Genomic DNA, 20,254 nt, shown 5'->3' with positions numbered 1-20,254 from the left:
TTTAACATATGACTGAAATGTAATTACATGGATTTATATTTGGACTTCCAAAATATCTCTCCTCTCTGTAGCAATAACGAGTCTCTCCAGGAGGCCTAATGACACAAGCTTTGATATCAGGACATCTTTAGTAGCCGATATTATATACTGAAACAAAACTGTCAGGTTTTTTTCTATCTAGTCAATTTTCTTTTCACTTTATATCGCTGCACAGCTCTCCTCTGTGGAGCTAGGCAATAAACCATGCCCAATTTTCATTAGATCTAATTGTCTCATGATGAATTCCAAGTAGAGAGCAAACTGGAACATTCTTTTTGGCATTTAATATGTTCTTGTATTTAAAAAGCTCTTTCATCAGCTTTGCTAGCAAATTGTCCACAAAGCCTTGTAAAGTGACATATTATTTCCTATGTTACAGTTCTTGAGAGGTTTCAACTTGTGTTTTTAAGGCTATCGGTGTCTCAATCCGCCTATATAGTTGCAGCTATTAAAAGATTTTTAAAAAACGCTTAATGGATCGCAGTAAAACTGAAATTTTCCAGTCCATTTTCTCTTCTCTTTTGAATATCTTTCACGCTACTTTCTTTATTTCTATGGTTCTCCAAAAATTAAATTGCATAAACTAAATTGGATCTAAAATGGCATGGGGTTCACAACTGATGTCTTATCTGATGATCTCATGAAATTCAAGAGGATAAGTATTAGGCATGATGGTAGTGTTTAGCAAACTGAACCAGTAGAACCCTGTTTTGGGTAGAAGTTCAGTTTGGCATGAACTCGAACCGGGTTTTTAGCAAAGGTCTACCCGAAACAGTGTTCTACCGGTTCAGTTTCTCTCAACACTAGTCCTGAACACTGGGGCATAACACTGTCTAAGAGCCATGAAAGCCCTATATAGCTTCCTTGGAGTATGTTTTCTCAGGGTTTATGGCTATTAGGCAGTGATATACACCATTTTTGCAAAAGTCCAGCAAACCAGCCTAACCGAACTTTTCAAAAGTTAATCCATCATTAATGATAAGCACTGATATTGGAAGTTGACCACTGACTGATTCCTTCTATTTTTTTCCAATGCTTTGAGAAGTTTTAAAAGGTTTGACCAATTAAATAAATAGATTCTTTCGTCTGAAGTTGATCACCCAAGTCTTTCATGATTGTCATTCCTGTGGGGCTCTTTTCCTAAAGGGTTTGTCTCAGTAAAGACATTAGTGACATATTGCTAGGATATTCTATCAAGGTCTGGTCAAGGGGGCATGACTGCTGTGACCTCTAATCTGTAGAATGAATAGCAGTTCTGGTAAGAAGACTCTGAGCCAAGCTAAGTTTTTTTTTCAGCAGCCATTGACTATCATGACCTGACTTTTTGGCCTCCAGAAAAAGCTGCTGACACTTGTACTAGCAGTTGACAGGGGTCACAGCAGTGGAGAACCCACCAATCAGACATTGATGGCATATCCTATTGTTATGCCATCATTGGATAAACTGAGAATCCATTTAACAAGTGTTTTTAACAGATACATCGAATGAATCCTTTCTTAAAGTGAGTTTAGAGAATATGTTGGAGGATATTACATATGAATATAAGTTACACTGATTAGAATGATCTTTGTCAATAAAAATCTGATTAAAATAAATAAATAAATAATAGAATTCCCCCTCTTTGCCAATGCAAAACTGCTGGCAGCACTAGTTAGGGGCAGGGGAGAGGGCTGTGAACAAAGGCATAGCTTGTAGCTACTGGGCTCTAATGGGAAATCTATAACAGGGCTCCCAACTATAATGCTTCAGTTATAGTACAGGACTCCTTATATGAGTGAGAGACTGTGTGGGCCCCTTAAGGCTCCAGGGCCTGGGTGTAAATATATGCTTGTATCCATACATTTAGGGTCTCCAGCAGTTAAACAACACATCTTGATACCGCCTTAAGTGCTCTGGAAGCAGGACTTCTCTGTAAAGTGCTCTCCTCACTGTCAAATGTGGTGCTCTGATTGACAACTGTATCAGTCTCCTGGCCAAACACTTCAAAGTTCATTTTCTGACTGCTGTGGACCCTAAAAGCATGGCTAGAACTACATTTACACCCCCTCCCTTTCCCTTAAAAAGCACTATCAGCAGTTTTGCATTGACAAAACCCCTGACTGATTACCTTTAGGGACTGACCATTTGTATCTGTTGCTTGAATTTCCAAGAATCATTTTTTTCCTCACTCAAAGATGAAGGACACTAAGGTTATGTGGATTTATGCGTGTTCCATGCTGACTTATGAATATGTGCTGTGATGTCACCCATCTGCTGCCTGTAACTGCAGACTCCAACTGCAGAAATGTCAGGTCAGCAGAATTCTAAGAGCGTAAAGGCCTTGGACCACCCGTTAAAATATATGCCTCTTGCTGACATTTGAGACACTTAAACTACCGTATTCATAATCATATACTGTCTTACTCAGACTTGGTGTTACCTTACTTAAAAGTAGTAGGCATTTTTATATAAAGTATAAAATCCTTTTGTTATGACACGATTATTCTGCAAACCACTTGTTAGATTGAATAATTTGCATAATCATAGGCGTAAACGCAGGCAATGGAGGATGATCAGCAATAAATTGCTTAACATATCTTTCATGGAGCTCTAATAATCATTGTTGGCCTGCTGCTGTGTCGGCCTATGTAAACAGGCCAACGTTCATCTATGACCGACAACCGCTTTACTGTGAACGGAGGGGGGCGGACCGGAATGATCTCTGGCTCGCTCCGCCTCTATTCAATGATCGATGATCGCTTCTGTGCGAAAGCACATCATCACTGGTACAGCAAGCACTTGACAGTCGTCCCATGTAAAAGGGCCTTCAGTGACCATATATTTAGTCTACTAAGTGAGTTACATTTGATGTTAAAGAGGTATTCTGGAGACTGGACATTTTTCAAGTCTTCGCTCATCCACTGGATAGGTGAAAACTGATACATTGGCAGGGGTCTGACTGCTGAGATCCCCACCGATACCAAAAACATGGTTCCCTTTTCCCTTCACTGCAGGATTGCTGCACCCCCCACAGTGAGGAGGAGATTGAATGGAGCAGCAGTAACACATGCACAGTGCTGCTCCATTAATTTACAATGTGACTGACGTAGATAGGCTAGTACCGAGCGCTTGTGTGTTTCTGTCAGCCCCTTTAAAAAAAATGGAGTGATGGCTGCACATGCACAGCCAGTGCTCCATTTAATCTGATATTACTAGAGATGCGAGAAGCCACCAGGAAATGAGAAGGAATGGCGAAACAGGACCCTCATTCTCAAGACTGGTGGGTGTCCCAGCAGTTGGACCTCCACCATTCTATCAGTTTTCACCTATCCAATGGATGCGTGAAAATTTGAAAAATATCTAGTTTCCAAAATACCCCTTTAAAGAGACTCTGTCAGCTGCCAAGAGTCTCCTAGACTTAAGTAATGGATGCATAGGAGCTGGGGTGCTAAGTTCACTCTTATTCTTGCCTTCTGTACTGTTTCCCTACTGTTTACCTGCAAAGCCGCCACTCCTTGTAGATAACAGATTACTTGTGTTCATGTTCATAATGACAGGACTGGTGTTCTTCATTATCCATCTATAAGTATTCCACTGTATACAAGAAGTGTCAGCTTCGTGGGCAGAAAGCAGTGGAATCGCAATGAAGAAAAGTATAAGAGTGCCATTCCCAGACTCAGCACCCCAGTTCCTATTCACCTATGACGTTAATTTTAATAGGAGCTAACATTCTCTTTAAAGCGATTCTGTCGATAGATTTGTGAAGTCCGAGTCACAGAGGTGGGCCAAGCCAGTTTCTCCATTCCTGTAGGGAGGAGGGAGCCCTCCATCTGCATGATGTGGGCGGGAAGAAGCCGGCACGGCCCACCTCAAAGACTCAGGGCTCAATTCCAAGTCAAACTTTATGATCCTGGTGACAGAGTCCCTTTAAGAACACGCATACATAGATAGATGACACAATGTGTTAGCCAGGCAGGTTTAAATATGATCGCCACCTCATTGCACAGCTCTAGGGTGAGGGTTGTTATCATTTTGCTATGGCTTGCCTTTTGTCTCTCCATTTCACCACTATGGCTTGTTTATTCTATATTGCTAGATTACACAGTGAATTTCTAATGCATGGCAGCACACACATTTGTATCTGTTTTCAAGAAAGATGCCTTGTACGTGATAGAAATCAGTTCACAGAAATATTGACCTCTCATAAATAGCGGATGATTAGGAAATGCATGGGCAACAGACTGTAGAATAAAACAGAATTGATTAAAAAGATATAATTGACAGGAAGTAAATGGCGGTTGTGGGTGTAGAGCGCCTGCCACCTTGTATGTACGGCACAGCGTTGGGGAATTGCTTAATATAATTTAGGAAAGTATGTAGTAGGACTTCCCAGGAAGCACAAATGAGTTGTGTTATATGTAGACATATATTGATCCGGTGTTCTTTGTCCTCCCAGTGGAAATATTGCAAGAAACCTTTTATGCTAATGCTGTATGCGTGTGCTCTGCGGGGCTGGGATATAGGTTAAGGATCTAGTAATGTGCTTCCATCTGTCTTTTGGAACATTTATGTTCACACACACACATATATATATATATGTCCATTACTTTTCTCCCACTATTAGTGCTTTCCTCATTGCTGTCTCTGAATGGTTGAATGTATACTTAGCATCGAATTCAGCTGCAGCTGAGCAATACAGAAAGCTGGGGATTTTCACAGTTGCAGAATAATTATCTCCAGTTCAGTGACTTTAGCAGCTGAAAGTAAAACCATCTATTACTTAACCCCTCTACTGCCTCTGGGTGTTCATTCATGGGTTCAAACATCTAAGTCTCTTAAGACAGAGATCTGATGAACTTCTTGTTTAGCTCTGATTTATGACTGTCCTGCCAAAGGGGCACAAACCAATTGCATCTGGGCTCTCTTCACATCCAGTGTGTATATTTGGCATATAAGACGTCAAAAGCTCCTGGCTTATACATCAAATCTATCCATAGAACTCCATTTACCCGATGAAGGTCAAAAGAGTGTCTTCTTTGCCTTCATCAAAAATATACAGTGAGAAGAAGTATACCACATGTGAGCCTAATAGTGATATATAGTATGCATTGCAGCTTCCATCTAAGGTGACTCCCACAGACTGTAGGCTTTTCATTGGTAGCGGACACTTTGTTGGTATCTATAGGCTTCTTAAAATGTAAACACTTAGGCTGGGTTCACACGGAGCGTATTCCCGCCGGAAATCCCGCGGTTTGGCCGCAGCAAAAATCGCGAGATTTCCGCCGGAAAAACCCGCGGCGGCTTTGAAGCGGCCCGACCGCTCGCTTTTCCGTTGCGGCCGGCGCTCCCATAGAGGAGAGCGCGGCCGTGGTGGAAAGAAAAGATAAACAGACATGCTGCATGTTCTTAAACCGCAGCCACGGTTCCAGCCTAACTTACCGCAGCAGATTAGCCGTCCCGTGTGGACGAGATTTCTGAGAAATCTCATCCACATGGCTGGCTAATCCCGAGATTAGCGGCCGTGGGCGGATTTGCCGGGGCGAAATTCCGCGCGACAAAACCGCGGCAAATCTGCCCTGTGTGAACCCAGCCTTAGGGAAAAATGTATGCCATTTGGCATCAAAAAGGCACACATTTAGAGATGAGCAAGCACATGCTCGTGCTCAGGGGGCTGGCGGGCAGCGGGGAGAGTGACTCATTCGAGTAACTGCTGTATCTGAGCGTGCTCGCTCATCTCTACACACATCTTGGCACATTATATTTTTGCTAAAATTTGCAACATTTCTTCTCACTTTTCAGAAGTGAAGAAAAAATGGGCTGGGCCAACTGGGAGGGAGCAGGACCAGCAAGCATTCTGGAAATTTATTGTTAGTAGAGACAGAAAAGGGCACACATTTTATCATAAATCTCACTTTCTAGCTTTAGGACAGCACAAGAATTTCCTAATTTATTCAGATTTGAGCATAAATTTGCCACAGTTTTTTCCAGTTATCAAGACTGGCGAAAGATACACCATCTACCCCTTGCTGATTCTCTCATAGGCCTCATGTCCACGGGGAAAATCGGGCCCGCTACGGATTCTACATGTAGAATCTGCAGCGGGTCCCTCCTGCCCCGCGGACATGAGCGCTGAAAATAAGAATTTATAAGAATTTACCTATCCGTAGCGGGCGGAGAAGCTCTGCTCTTCCTCACGGCCGGATCTTCTTTTTCGGCCGGCGGATGAATTCCTCACGCCGGCGGCACGTCGTCGACGTGCCGTGCGCATGCGGCGGGCACATCCGCCGAGCCGAAGCAAGGGAGATGCGGCCGTGAGGAAGAGAAGACCTTCCCGACCCGCTGCGGGTGAGTAAATTCTTTTAAATTCCTATTTTAGGTCTCCCGCGGATCTGGGCGGCTTCCATAGGCTTCAATAGAAGCCCGCGGGAGCCGTCCCCGCGGGAGACCCGCACGAAAATGGAGCATGGTCCAGATTTTTTCATGCTCCATTTTTTTTAAAATCACTTTTATTGACGATCCGCGGGTATTTATCTACCCGCGGGTGGTCAATGCATCCCTATGGGGTGCGGATCCGCGCGCGGGAGAAGAGTTAAAATCCGCTGCGGATTTTAATTCTTATTTTCCCCGTGGACATGAGGCCATATAGTCTTGATTCTCCTCAAGAGAGAGCTCTAAGTGTTCTTATTTTTGATAAATCTTTCCTTTGTATTTATTTGCAACTTAATGTCTTCTAATAAATAGTTTATATGATCCTAAAAAGTGCAATCATTATATGAAATATAGTAGAAGACTGCTAATACACTGTATCTGAGGGCTACCCTGATCTGGATCCTTTTGTTCCCAAAGGTGCTTTTACACAGAACGATTATTGTTCAAAAAAAAAAAATCACTGGATTGTTCGAATTTGAACAATAATCGTTCAGTGTGAACACAGCCAACAATTGGACAATGAACGATAATTCGTTCACTTATTGTTCATTTCATGCAAGCATGAAAATCATCATTGGCTCGTTGGCTCGCTCAGTTTAGACACGAATCATTCAGTCGTTCTCATTTATTGGTACAGCGAACTCAACAATGGAACGATCCTCTAAAAAATAAATAAATGCTTTATCTCTGTTTAAACTGTGACGTTGTTTGCTTGTTCACTCGGGCGAACGATTATCGCTACACGTAAAAGTACCCTATACCCTGATATTGGTCTTTGTGTTGCGACACTATTGACTTTTAGCCATTATATAGGGTTAGAGGCTGACACTGATCTGAAGATTTAAGCCATGATATTGGACTTTGTGGGGATTTATGGTTTTTGAATTTCTATCATGATGATATTGAACTATGAGGAGAACAATGAACACAAGTCCTTATGATCTTAAACTTATGAAGTTATGAAAAAAACTAATTAATTTAGATGCTGGAGTTGTTTTTTTCTGTAAATCTACACCAGTTTCTGGAATAGATTTTTACTAAATATAATAGGCCAGACATGGCCATGGACCCTAAAATCATGCCCCGCCTGAACTTTGCAAAAGTAATGGGTCACGGCATACTTGGCTAAAAATGCTGTAGTTTTGGCATGTGCACCTAAACTGCAACTTTAAGATGCCAAAAATCTGGCGCCCTGGCCATGATAAATACGCCCTATATTATTATGATTAATTCAATTTTCTCTTGAAAAAAACTCCTGCCCTACTAGAAAATATGGATATCATAAAGGGGGTTTCCTACTTGGGACCCCTTCTATGAGCCAGAATAGAGAGCTTGAGTCCATTGTGTTAGACTCAAGCTGTCCCTGTATTACAAGAATGGCAATTGATCTGACTGGCCATCCTGTAATACTATCTTGCTGGTTACTGATTTCCCATGGCACAATCAGCTGTTATCTGGGGTTGCCAGAAGGAGGTCCCGAGCTAATTGCCCCAGGGGCTGAATGTTGAAAGGGGATGAGACAACTGTTTTACATTCATATTATTCTATTAAACACTTCAACAATGTTTACCAGATGTTGGTGAGAACCTTAAGACTCCTAACTTCTGATCCAAGTCACTGTCTATGTTGTATATAGAAAACAAGAAATATTTAACAGATGAATAGAGTTATAAAAAAAATACACAAAAACCCTTCCAAAATGGACGACTTTATTGAGCATCATTGCTCCTTGCACTTTTACATGCAGCAGACCGCATTTTTGGCTGACATTTTTATTATTTTGTTATAAGTTTTGGTAACGTCCTAAGAAAATGAATTGATATTGTGTTGAAGTTTTTACTATTTCCTCCGTTTCCTGAAGTATACCAAGTGTGACACTTTATAGATTTCTACATTGTACTTTCTTCCCAGTAAACCTTTCCAAGCGCTTTACCTCGTTGTCCTTCACAGCACCAAAAAGTTGATTTTATTTTGCCTGGAAAACATTCAGGAATGTGAGTCTAAGCTCTTCTTTACCTACTTAACCTTGTCTGAAAGTGGATGCCCTGGAGACTGGGAGGATATTGGCCAGTGTGAGATGGTTTATAAGTTTTCTATATGCCACTTGATTCTAAGCTGACATTTATCCCTGTGTGAATTATGTTGTATTAACATTACTCCTGTCACTTTGCAGATCGAGGCCCCCGACCTTGATTATGAGCTATATTATAGAAACAGCTGGAAGAGGCTTTACCGTATCGCAATTATAAATCAAAGAAAATACGAGGAGAACAGAGAGCATATTTTATAGTAAAGAAAAAAGTACAATAATACTGTACCCCATCCATAACTGCAGTGCTGATCAATTTCCACTTCAGAAGTCTTTCGTGCTTGAGATGCAAATAGTTGAGCACAGTATAAATTCAATGTAGACCCAATAATGCCAAGCATATTTTCCACTTGTTATGCTATAAATATGTAAATGGTTTCGCTCTGCTCATCTCTACGGAATAGAACTTAGGTCAGGTCATAGCACTCGTTTTTGTAACAATGCCTGCTTATGCTGAATGTGCACTGGCCATTTTTCTAATGTGATTTTTGATAGAAGGCAATGTTCTTTTGTGTGTGGTATGCATATGTAGGGAGCCGGAGGCTTGTGGCTTGTTACATGCTTATTATGACATAAAACTAGAATTATGGAGCCTCCAATGTATTGGACAGAGAACAAAATCCAGTAAACTTTATTGTCACATGATCATAAAATCCATTGAATTGACCATTTCGAGCCTAGTTTGGTTATAACTCACAGTTAATCATAGGATATGACAAAGAACCCAACTAGGTTCGAAAAGTGTAAGCAGGGATCCAGTAGCTACAATGTTTGCTGTCTATTGATGGATTTTATATAGGTAATATAATATTATATAAGTGCTGGATTTCTTTGTGGATTAATCTTTGCAGTCCTGCACCTCCATGCATCTTATGGGCAAACTCACTAAGCTGGTCTTTCTCTTTGTGTTTCCCATTGTACCGGGGGGCAGAAAATAGGCACATTCTTACTACCCACTCCTTACACTGATACAAAGCATAAAAAAAGGTAAACAGTATTATTTCACCATGTATTACGCATTCGATCCACAGCCGAGTGATAAGCTGTGAATGGAGTCATGGCATTACAAACACTGGTAAAATGCTGCAGGACACCCGCAGCATTTTACCCATATGCCCGTGGACATGAGCCCTACGGGTCCTTTTACACTGTCTGTTTCTTTGCCCATTATAACGAGTGTTTGCAATTAATATACCGATTGGCGCTCATTACTGACTTTTACATGCAACAGAGGATTACTACCGTGTTTCCCCGAAAATAAGGCACCCCCTGAAAGTAAGACATAGTAAGAAATTTGCAAAAGTCCCAAATATAAGGCACCCCCCGATAGTAAGACATAGTAAAGTGTGCAGGCAAGTCAAGAGGCCTGTCCCCTGCTGCCATCCCCCTTGTCTCCCACCTCCAGATGTATAGGTAGATCTGCAGACAGTCTGCTGTTATCCTGTCCCTGCTGTGCTGTACGAGTGTGCTGTTGTGAGCTCCCCTTGCTGGCTGGAAAAGTCCATACTGTACGTTCTGTTCCTGCTGTACATGTCTGCTGTGATGAGCTCCCCCTGGTGGCCGGAAGCTGCAATACCATCCCTGCTTACAAGTGGTACAGAAACTTCTGCCTGCAGACAGGTACGTTACTTTACAGCCCTTTTTTTATGGCTCTGTGTGTGAGTCAGGCAACCTGTGTGTGATTCTTAAGGCTGGGTTCTCACAGAGCATATTTCCAGCGGAAATCTCGCAGTTTGGCCACAGCGATAAACAGCGAGATTTCCGCCGGGAAAGAGCTGCTTCAAAACCCGCGGCACTTAGCCACTTGTTTTGAAGCGACCTGGCCGCACGCTTATCCGTTTCTGTGGCCGTGGCAAAATAAGACACCCCCTAAAAATAAGACGTAGCGCATTTTTGGGAGCAAAAATTAATATAAGACGCGTCTTATTTTCGGGGAAACAGGGTAGTATGGCAGCAAAGCATTGTTAATACGATCATTCATCCCCATGCAGATAGCATTCATTGGTACAGCCCCCTGCTTACCTGTGCTACCGACAAAAAAGCATTGTTTGCCCATTTCTCAGCTAATTGTGGACATACCATAGTTAGATCGGCCAATCATTTGCCCATGTAAAAGGGCTTTAAGGGTCTATTTACCCTGCAAATAACTTACCAGTATCATGTGCCGATCTACGGAACAGCAAGTCGTTTAGTAACTTGCAAGATTAGCATTTATATATTACCATAATCGTGTTTTTTTCCATATATGTTGTCTTTCCTCAACTCATGCCAATTGCATTACAACAGGCAGAGATGCCTCCTTCCATAAGGCCGCCTGTCCACGGGTGCAATGGAATATCGCAGGCGATATTCCGCCAGGAGGTAGGAGCACTGAAAGGTCTCTGCGATGAGCCTTTATTAATGATAGGCTCACCGCTGAGAATTGCTGCAAATTGTGGCGTGCAGCAATTTTAATCACGCGAGCGGAAAAATGCAATGATTTTCTGTTCATGTGCAGTATGCTACGCTTTTCATAGTTATCCTATGGAAAGAGTGTCATGCGAGCTCCGCGAGCGATTTATCGCCGCGGATCTCGCAATGACACCTTGCCCGTGGACAGACAGTCTACGTAGAGGTACTGCCGACAAATAATACTTTTTATGTTGGTATGAGATGTGCGATCAGCACCAAACAAACAAATTATCGTCCATCATTTGGCCACTGCACATGCTTACACTGGCGATTATTATGTAAAAGACTCTTAATGCATAGCAAATCTCCATGCTGATAATCTCTTATGTTGAGTGCTACAACCTCTTGCCCACTGGCTGACTGCTTGATCTGAATTGATTTATAGGTTACAGCTCTGTTATAGCTTCCAGCACTTAAGGTTACAACCACAATATCTGTAAAGTGGAGACCTGGTGCTAACCTCTGTTGTAATGCAAAAGAATGGACCGAAGAACTTTTTAGAACAGTGCTAATAGGATTAAGCAATTAGTCTTTCCAATTGTTGACCTGCAGCTCCCAATTCACATATTACACACACAATACAAGTTTTAAGGCTCTTTTACATGGCACGATTATCCTGCAAACCAGATTGAGCAGCACGCACAATAATTGTGCTGTGTGAACGCATGCTGTGAAAGACCCATTCAATGATAAATCGCTGATTGGATCTTTCATGCAGACCTAAAAATAAATCATTGCCCTGCCACTGCATCTGGCTGTGTAAATAGGCAATCATTCATCTATGAACGACTACCTGTTTTAGGCCGCCTGCACACAAACGGATTGGATTACGCATGTGGGAGCCCGCAGTGGGATCCGACCCTGTTCCCGGCCGGCGACCTTGCATACCTGTCTTTTTCTCTTTTCATCTGTACTGCGGATGGTCGCGGTCAGCCGGCGTCAGACATACGCAGTACAAATTTTCTTTTAAATGTTTATTTTCTTCCAACCCCATCGCTAGTTGATGACATGGGTACCCACGGCCTTTCCGCAATGTCAATTGCGGACGGGCTGTGGGTCAGATGGCTTCTTTTGACTTCAGGTCGAATTTTGATAAAAGTTTGGTTTGAGGCGAACCCAAACCTCAAGCAGGAAGAGGAAGAAAGAAGAAGAATGAGGAAGGAAGAAGAAGGATAGAAGAAAGAGTAAGAAGGAAGAGAAGGAGAAAGTTCTTTATGGCTCAGTGGTTAGCATTGTTGCCTTGCAGTGTCAGGATCCTAGGTTCAAATCTACCCAAGAACAACATCTAGATGGAGCTTATATGTTCTCCCTGAGTTTGTTTGGGTTTCCTCCCACACTCCAAAAACATACTAATGGGTGAATATAGATTGTGAGCCCAATGGGAACAGAATATAATGTGCTTTGTGCTATGCATGTGCCATATATAAATAAAGTTGATTATCATAAGACACATGGAGAAACTCAATGTGGATGTCAGATTTGAACTTAATAGTCCAGCACAAAGCAACAGTGCTATCTGCTGTACCGCCGGGATCCTTATTTTAGTGGTATTAGTGAAGTTCCAGTTTTGTTCAAACTAATTTGGACCTAACTTTTTTCTGGAATTTGGTGAACTAGGAGAACCAAACTTTTCAAAAGTTTGCTAAGCTTTATGATAGTAGCATCAGTAAGTTTGCACTTTTTAATAACAAATGGAAGTTGTGGCTCGTTTGCTTCTTGCTGGTTTTATAGAAGGTACATGAAATTCTGCTTTTTCAGTTAAAATTCAACTAAAGGAAGGTCTATGTAATGGCAATGTTCATTTCAGTACATTTAAAAATAAAGCCCCCACGCACATTAGATTTTAGTCATCCGAAACCACCAATAACAGCCTAGACAACTCTAATTTGTATGGGGGCAACTCAACTTCCCCTTGAGCGATTATGTCAAGGTGAAGAAGGATGTTGCATTCCAATGCTCGATCCTTTTGTTCTCAAAGAGATAAACCATCACCAGAGCTGTCTACCATAGATGTTACGTTACTCTCTAAACACATGAACGATCGGCCAAGCTGTATGTTCATGCATACAGGGGAGCCGGGGGAAAGAGCTGCCGGATTGTTCATTAGACACTTGTTGGAGGTGTATGGGCAGCTTTTAAGAAAGGAATCCCCTCATCAGTACTCATTTAACCACAGCATATAGCATACTGCACATAATTACACCATATTTCCAATATTCCATTCATGAGAAAGTGAGTTTGTATGCGGCAGGTATTTATATGCAATATTGTTGGCTGTTTAGAAAGGATATTCGAAACTGAGAATGGTTGATGTGTTTTGAACATAAAAATCTGTATGAAGTTCAATGAAGTAAAATTTTCAGGATTATCTTTAGATATTGGCAACTGTGTTTACTGATAACTTTCCAATCAAGAAATCAGTACTTGTATCTTGTAATTATATATGTCCTGTGTGTACCTGGCTTATCACACGTATGATCTGTTCCTCAATGGAGAGCAACAGGAAAATCTTTCCATAGCGCCAGGTTTACTGTGGTCTGCATCAGATCCATAACACACATGACCTTTACTTCAAGGGGAAGATATGCTACCACTTAATCCTTCAAAAACCTGCAGCAGTTAAGCAAGATTAATAATATAAAGCAGCATACTAGCTAATCGATAAAATCACAAAGAGAGGGAATTAGAATTCTAGGAGGAAAACAAAAACAAGGCTTAATGAAGCGGAGTTAATCAAAATCTACAAACTTATTAGAAACCTTGTTATATGTAGCTTGTCAATGACATTTTGGTTCCTGAGAACATTGACGTTTTGTATAAACAGAAGCTTCACCTTTGTGCATATTCTCTCAACGAGGATCTCATCATTGGGGTCTGGGACCCATGTAAATGCTACAACTAAGGGGCAGCACTACTTTTCCAAGCACTTGGAAGATCATTAGATTTTATCATCATTGTCTTTAAGGCGGCATCACACATAGCGTATCTGCTGTTGGCTTTCCACAGGAAAAGCCTGCAGAAAATATGTTGGTAATCCACAATGGTCAAATCTGCCCCTAAATGGGGAGAATTTGGCCATGGTTTTTGCAACAGATCCAACTGTGGATTTTAAAGGGGTTTTGTCATAAAAAAAAATTATCCCAACTTACCTATTCCTTCCTTGTCAGTCTCCTTATCACATCTTCTCCTGGTTGAGCTTCTCCAGTGCCCCAGATCAGCTCACTGCAGGCTGGGCCCAGCTTGTTATGAAGGCTGCTTTATCACAAACTCCTTCCTGCTGGGTCCGTGAAGGTCACATCCCTGTGCTGTAGCTTCACTGCCTAGGAAGGAATTGTAATCTATTTCAGAGATAACTCGCAAGAGCACTCTCTGAGAAAGATAGGCAGTCCTCCTCCTGGCCTGTGAGCTGTGACATAATGTACATTGGCAGACTGCCAACCTAATGTACATAACCTCACAGGAAGGAGCAGAATCTGGCAGCTGGAGCTGAAGTGAGCCCCCGGACTGCAGGATACAGGAGAAGATAAGGGAGGTGAAGATCTTGTAAGTAGACTGATGGGGGAGGAATAGATAAGTAGAGCATTTTACTTTTTTAGTGACAGAACCCCTTTAACCCTTGCATTTCAAGAGTTGAAATCCGCCACATTAAAACCACAGCATAAATGGACATGTTGCGGATTTAGTATCCACAGAGTTTTTTTTAAATGCTGTGGATTTTTTGCGAAAAAATTTCTACTCCATGTGCTTTTTGAAATCTCCACAAGCCTTCTACTGTAAATGCTGGGAAATTTCTACAGGAAAATCTGCTGTGGGAATTCAGCAACATTTACGCTGTGTCTGATTCCACCCTGAATATGTATTTAAGTCATTCTGAATTCAACGAGACAGCTTATTTCAACAGCTCAGAGATTTAAAGGTCTACAAGCTAACAGTAGCTGTTGTAACGGTAACTTGTTGCAACGGCTGGGGGGATAAGCGACTGCCAGAAGTGTCACCAAGTGTACATGTGTGGGTGTATCGGGAGAGACAGTTGTTGACCAAACAAATGTTTAGCCAAGAGTTATCTAAAATGTATCGGCCGCCCAACAGCTGAAAGGGCATGGTGCTTGGAAGACCTCTGCAAGTTCCTTCATTGGGGGTTCAGCTCACAAAAAAGGTGAAACTTGAACTTTCTGGTCCAACATGCAAAATCTGTATCAAGGATCCCTACCAACCATGTGACATTTATAACATTTGTGTCTTCCCTCTTTCTGTATCCTCGGCCAACAGAGTCCAGTGTGACTGTTACTTCGGAACACCCGACAGTGACATCCCTAACTCTCAAGATCGACTGCTAACGCTTTCTGAGATGTCTCAGTTACATTTTATAAGATTTATAAAAGTGAAGCCATCAATTTTAGTCATACATCATTTGCTGACAAGTCTAAATTACAGTTCTCAGGCATTATGATACATTTTTCAAGATAATTAGCATGTGACACTGCTGTCATTTGCTTATTAGCTAGTTTGACTGGTGGCCCATTGTGTCAGGCTCACATTAAAATGTTAGCATTATCCAGAAATTGGAATAAATAATAAAATCCTAGCAATATGCATTAGGGGCAAAAACTGGACAATTGCCCAGGGACCCCATCCCCAAAGAGGCCTCTGATTTTCAACACTTTCCCTAGCAGTTGGGCGACAGGCACAAAGTGGCAGAGGAGGGCAGGATTACCTTGCTGGACTGAGTCTCCCTCTACCGCGAAACGTCTTTGGTTGGCTCCATGCAATATTCGAAGTTGCATTATTATTGTTTGACTTATTTTCATTTTCTTTAGTTTAATATAATGTGTTATATTTTCACATGTTCAGATATTTTTTTAATTTATTGTGTAAAATAGTATAATATTTCAAAATTTAGGGCCCACTTTTAGTTTTGCCGAAGGCCACATTTTGTCTAAAACCGGCACTGGCCATAATTGATTGCTGCATTATCCAAATTCACAGCCATTTTTGTAGTGCAACATATTGAAAGACATTGTTCATAAGTAATCGTCGCATGCATACACAATAACTGGAGTGTGCTCGGACGTGAACTCCTTTCTGCTTCACAGTTCCATCCATCTTGTAATACGAAGAACAAGCAGGAAATATATAGAGTGAGACTGGTGCTTTGTGCTTGCTTAGTCCTTAGCAAATAGCAATTTGTCACCATCTTGGACTTGAAAGAGACCGTTCTGCGACATGTGAGTTACGCACTGCTCCCTGCTGACACACCCAGTCACGTAATAGCGACATGACACAACAAGCCGTTTACTTCAAGCATACTTAATACTGTGTCACAAACTGGGTTATACTGCTCAAAAAGCTCTGTCATTTACTTGGGCGTTCTACTATATATATAATTTAAATGTGTGAAATCTAATTAAAATTATATATTTCATGCGTCTAATATTTTGGACAGGGTATGGGAGTGCTGCAAGTAAATGTGGCATTAACGCTCCTGTTTAAAGGGGTTCTGACATGAAAAAAAAAAATTTGTACTCACCTTGCCTGGCCTGGCCCGATCGCCAGGCATGTCCCCTCCAGCCGGCATCTTCTTCTGTGCCTTTAAAGCAGAGCAGGAGCGGTCAAAAAGACCGCTTCCTGCTCTGGTCCGTCCGTCAGGCACTTCCGAGGTCAACGGACGGACCGCCACAGCAAGCACGTCACAAGCAGTGCTTGCTGTGGGCGGCCCGTCCGTCCTGGCTGAACTCCGGAGTGCTGAGCATGCGCAGTGGAGACGCGGCCCGTCCTGACTCCTGTCAGAGGGCACCTCTCCACTGCGCATGCGCGCGATCCCGGAGCGGCTGCTGGAGGAAGAAGACTGCCTGCCGGGAGGCATACTAGCACTTTCTGCTTAGGTTAAGCAGCGCTGCTGATTAGAGCCACCTGATTGGCTCTTCGGCACCACGTGACTGCACAGCGTGCACCAATCAGGTGGCTCTAGTCAGGCTGCTTAACCTAAGCAGAAAGTGCTAATATGCTGCCGGGAGATGACCCCCCGATGTCAACAACAACAGGAGAACAGGTAAGTATAAGATTTTTATGCTTTAGCAGCCATTAACCCATGGGCTCCCTGGGTCCATTAGGCAGACCAGGGAACAATGGCTGCTAAAGCATAAAAAAATTATTTGTGTCAGAACCCCTTTAAAGCATTCAGTGAAAATGAGTAATTTGTCTTACTTATGAAAGGTGTGCACAGTTTCCCAGCCTCTGCTGTTTACCAGCATGCTGGATGCTAAGCTAAAATTCATCATGTGTCAACTGTACAGGAGACAACTTAATTGAACAACAATGATAAACTAATTAGCATTCTTAAAGTTTCAACGTTGTATCAACTTAATGCAAAAACAGTGATCAACAAATTAAAATTAATGTTCTAAAACTTTCTTCATATCTCATAATGAGTAAACAAGAAGTTGTTTCCTGTCTTGGTACAAATGCAGATATATCGGGGAGCATGAGTTAAAAGGGGTTAAAGGTACCTCTAGGGCGTAAACACGTGGGCGGAATCTTGTGGTAATCAGGGCCGTATAATGGAAGAAAACCATTGATTTCAATGGGTTCATTTTTACTAGTGGTATTCTCGCCCGTTAATTGTAAGGGTGAGAAAAGATAGTTAATACTACATGCAAGAAGGATAGGGAGGACCTATCTTAACGCTTGTTTTTTCAAACTTGCACGCACTAGCATGGAGTTTGGATAGTGAGAGGAACTGTCTTCTTTCGGCTTCTCTGTACTGCCGATGGTCCGCACGGCTCGCCGTCGGACATGCGCAGTACAGATTTTTAAAAATCCCCTCCTTTCCCTGTAGAATCCGCAGCTTGCGGACGTGATGCAGATCGGACGGCTGCCAGGAGCTATAGGAAAATTGAGCATGCTCTGATTTTTCATCCGCGAGCAGAAACCGCAACTGGTTTCGGCTCGTGTGCATGAAGAATCACTTTTGCATAGCATGCTACAGGAGGTAATTGCTGTGGAATCCAGAGGTGGATGCCCGCTTCGGATTCCACAATTAATAGAATCATAGAATGGTAGAGTTGGAAGGGACCTCCCGGGTTATCAGGTCCAACCCCCTGTTCAGTATCCGCTCGTGTGCATTCGGCCTAAGGTCATAATCAGCACATAATATTGGATGTGGTTACAAAAAGTGGACATTAACTTTAAAGGAGGTTGTCCCACTTCTTACTGTTTTGCTGCAGGAAGCAGACAGCTCTGTACATTGCCCATTGGTCCAAATTGGTACTGCAGGTTGAGTTCACTTCAATAAGACTCAGTTTGTAGTACCAACATATATATAGCATATACTAGGCCAATGAAATGCTGAACAAATGATAGTGACATAGTAATATCAGTTTTCTGGTCACATTCTGAATGTAGGAAGGTAATTGGCACTTCTATAGTACAGATCCATAAGACTCGGTATACTGTGCCAGCCTCATGTACCCAGTAGAGTAGGTGTTGGTATTTATAGTTTCACAGCTTGAGAAGATAAATTGAGTGTTTCAGCATTGAAAAAAAATCTTAATTATAAATATAATTGTTCTATATGTATGAAATCAGATATGGTGGATACAGTAACTAAATATAGTGTATACCGTAGCAGAAAAATAAGTACTGTTAATTGCCCTCATGTTGGACAGCTTGGAACTGTGAGCAATTACGAGCTTCTTGTGCCTTAGAACCACCTCTGGTTTGATGCCAGTCGATGGATTGTTTAATGTGTGTTGCTGACTAGCTACATGAAGCTTTTAAACCACAGGATCCTGACCTATGCTTCTACTAATTAACAGTCTGGGAGTTGTGCAACACAATGCAAAAATATTCAAATAAAGAGCTGTTCTCCCTAAAATGAATGCTGATTTTATGCATATTTACCCCCTGGATGTGTGTGATTGAAAGGAACATAATTTTATCTGCCTGCCAGCTCTTTCACAACTGAAGATGTAACTAAGAAACTATGAAGACAAATCACAGTATCAGAGTGTGTAATCTATATCAAAAGTTGTGAAACTTTGCAAACACTTTCCTTTACACATCTTCTAGTGATCCTGAGTTACATCACATCTCGCTTTTTACAATTTTTCTGTTTGCTGTACTGATCTCCTAGCATTCCTTGCATACTTATTCTGCACAGAGCTTGCTGTGGTGGTTTGGATTACGGGAAATACCTTGTTTAGAACATGCACTGTATAATAATGCGATGTGGGAAATTGTCCAAGGAAATGCAGTAGTGCAGTAATAACTGCAGTATAGGGATGTAGCTAACCTGCTAGAGGGGGGGGGGGGGGTGTTGTCAACTTGCTGATTGTTACACAGCAGAATTGTGATTACAGCTGGTGATTACACTCAGGGTCTGAGACAATGTGGTATCACCTTTTAAGAAATATACAGAGGGCATGATTATTGAAAAGTTACTAAATATTTATTGAAGACCCTCGTGTGACGCGGGGTGTTAAGGCAGCCATCACTGCATTCAATCTGCTGTCACTGTGGGTGGGAGAAGTGATCCTGCAGTGACAGGAAGAAAGGGACATGGGATCCTTGTTCTCAGGATCAGTGGAGGTCTCAGCATGAGACCCCCACGATCAGGCTTTTAGCATCTGTCCTATCAATGAATGTGCATTTAGACTGGATGAATGTTGGGCAAACGATGCCCGACACTCGTCCCGGAACATACTCGCTCTCGAGCACCTGCACGGGAGCTAGTATCTCTGGCTCACAGTGGGGCATCTGGAGGAGATTTCTCTCCTCATGCTCCCCCACCCCTCTCCATTGACTTAACATAGCGGCCGTTCAGTACTGAACGGCTGCTATTTGCACTCAGCAATCAGCTCATCGTTCATTGTTTATGCTGCATATGTTACGTCAATAGACAGGGGCGAGGGAGTGCGAGAAGTGAAATCTCCTGCAGCCTCCCCGTCCCCCTGCTGGCCGCTCTGTGAATGAGCCAGCGATACTAGCTCCCGTGCAATAGCGCAGGAGCGAGTGTATGTGGGGATGAGTGTCGGGCATCATTTGCCCAACATTCGTCCCATCTAAATGGGCCGTCAGTGATAAAAGTCTTATCCTGGCAATACCCATATAAAGCAGCAGCCTCACAATTAAGTCAATGCATTTATTTATTTCACTAACATAAATGTGTTGTTTGGATTGTGAAAAACAAGGAGCTAGCAAGGTAAATCTTCAAGCCTGCTTTCTCCCATATTGTCTAGAGAATACCGGCTGATCAGAAGAGTTTAGAAG

The 20,254-nt window shown here is 42.2% G+C and overlaps 1 protein-coding gene across 3 annotated transcripts in view; it reads left to right on the top strand.

Moving 5' to 3' along the window:
* Positions 1–20,254, top strand: part of EFNA5 (ephrin A5) — a 423,677-nt gene that overhangs the window by 148,158 nt on the left and 255,265 nt on the right. The gene's annotated exons all lie outside the window — the stretch shown is intronic.

This window comes from Eleutherodactylus coqui, chromosome 5 (genome assembly GCF_035609145.1).
Source record: "Eleutherodactylus coqui strain aEleCoq1 chromosome 5, aEleCoq1.hap1, whole genome shotgun sequence".
Lineage (NCBI taxonomy): Eukaryota > Metazoa > Chordata > Amphibia > Anura > Eleutherodactylidae > Eleutherodactylus > Eleutherodactylus coqui.
This window is presented reverse-complemented; position numbering and strand designations above follow the sequence as displayed.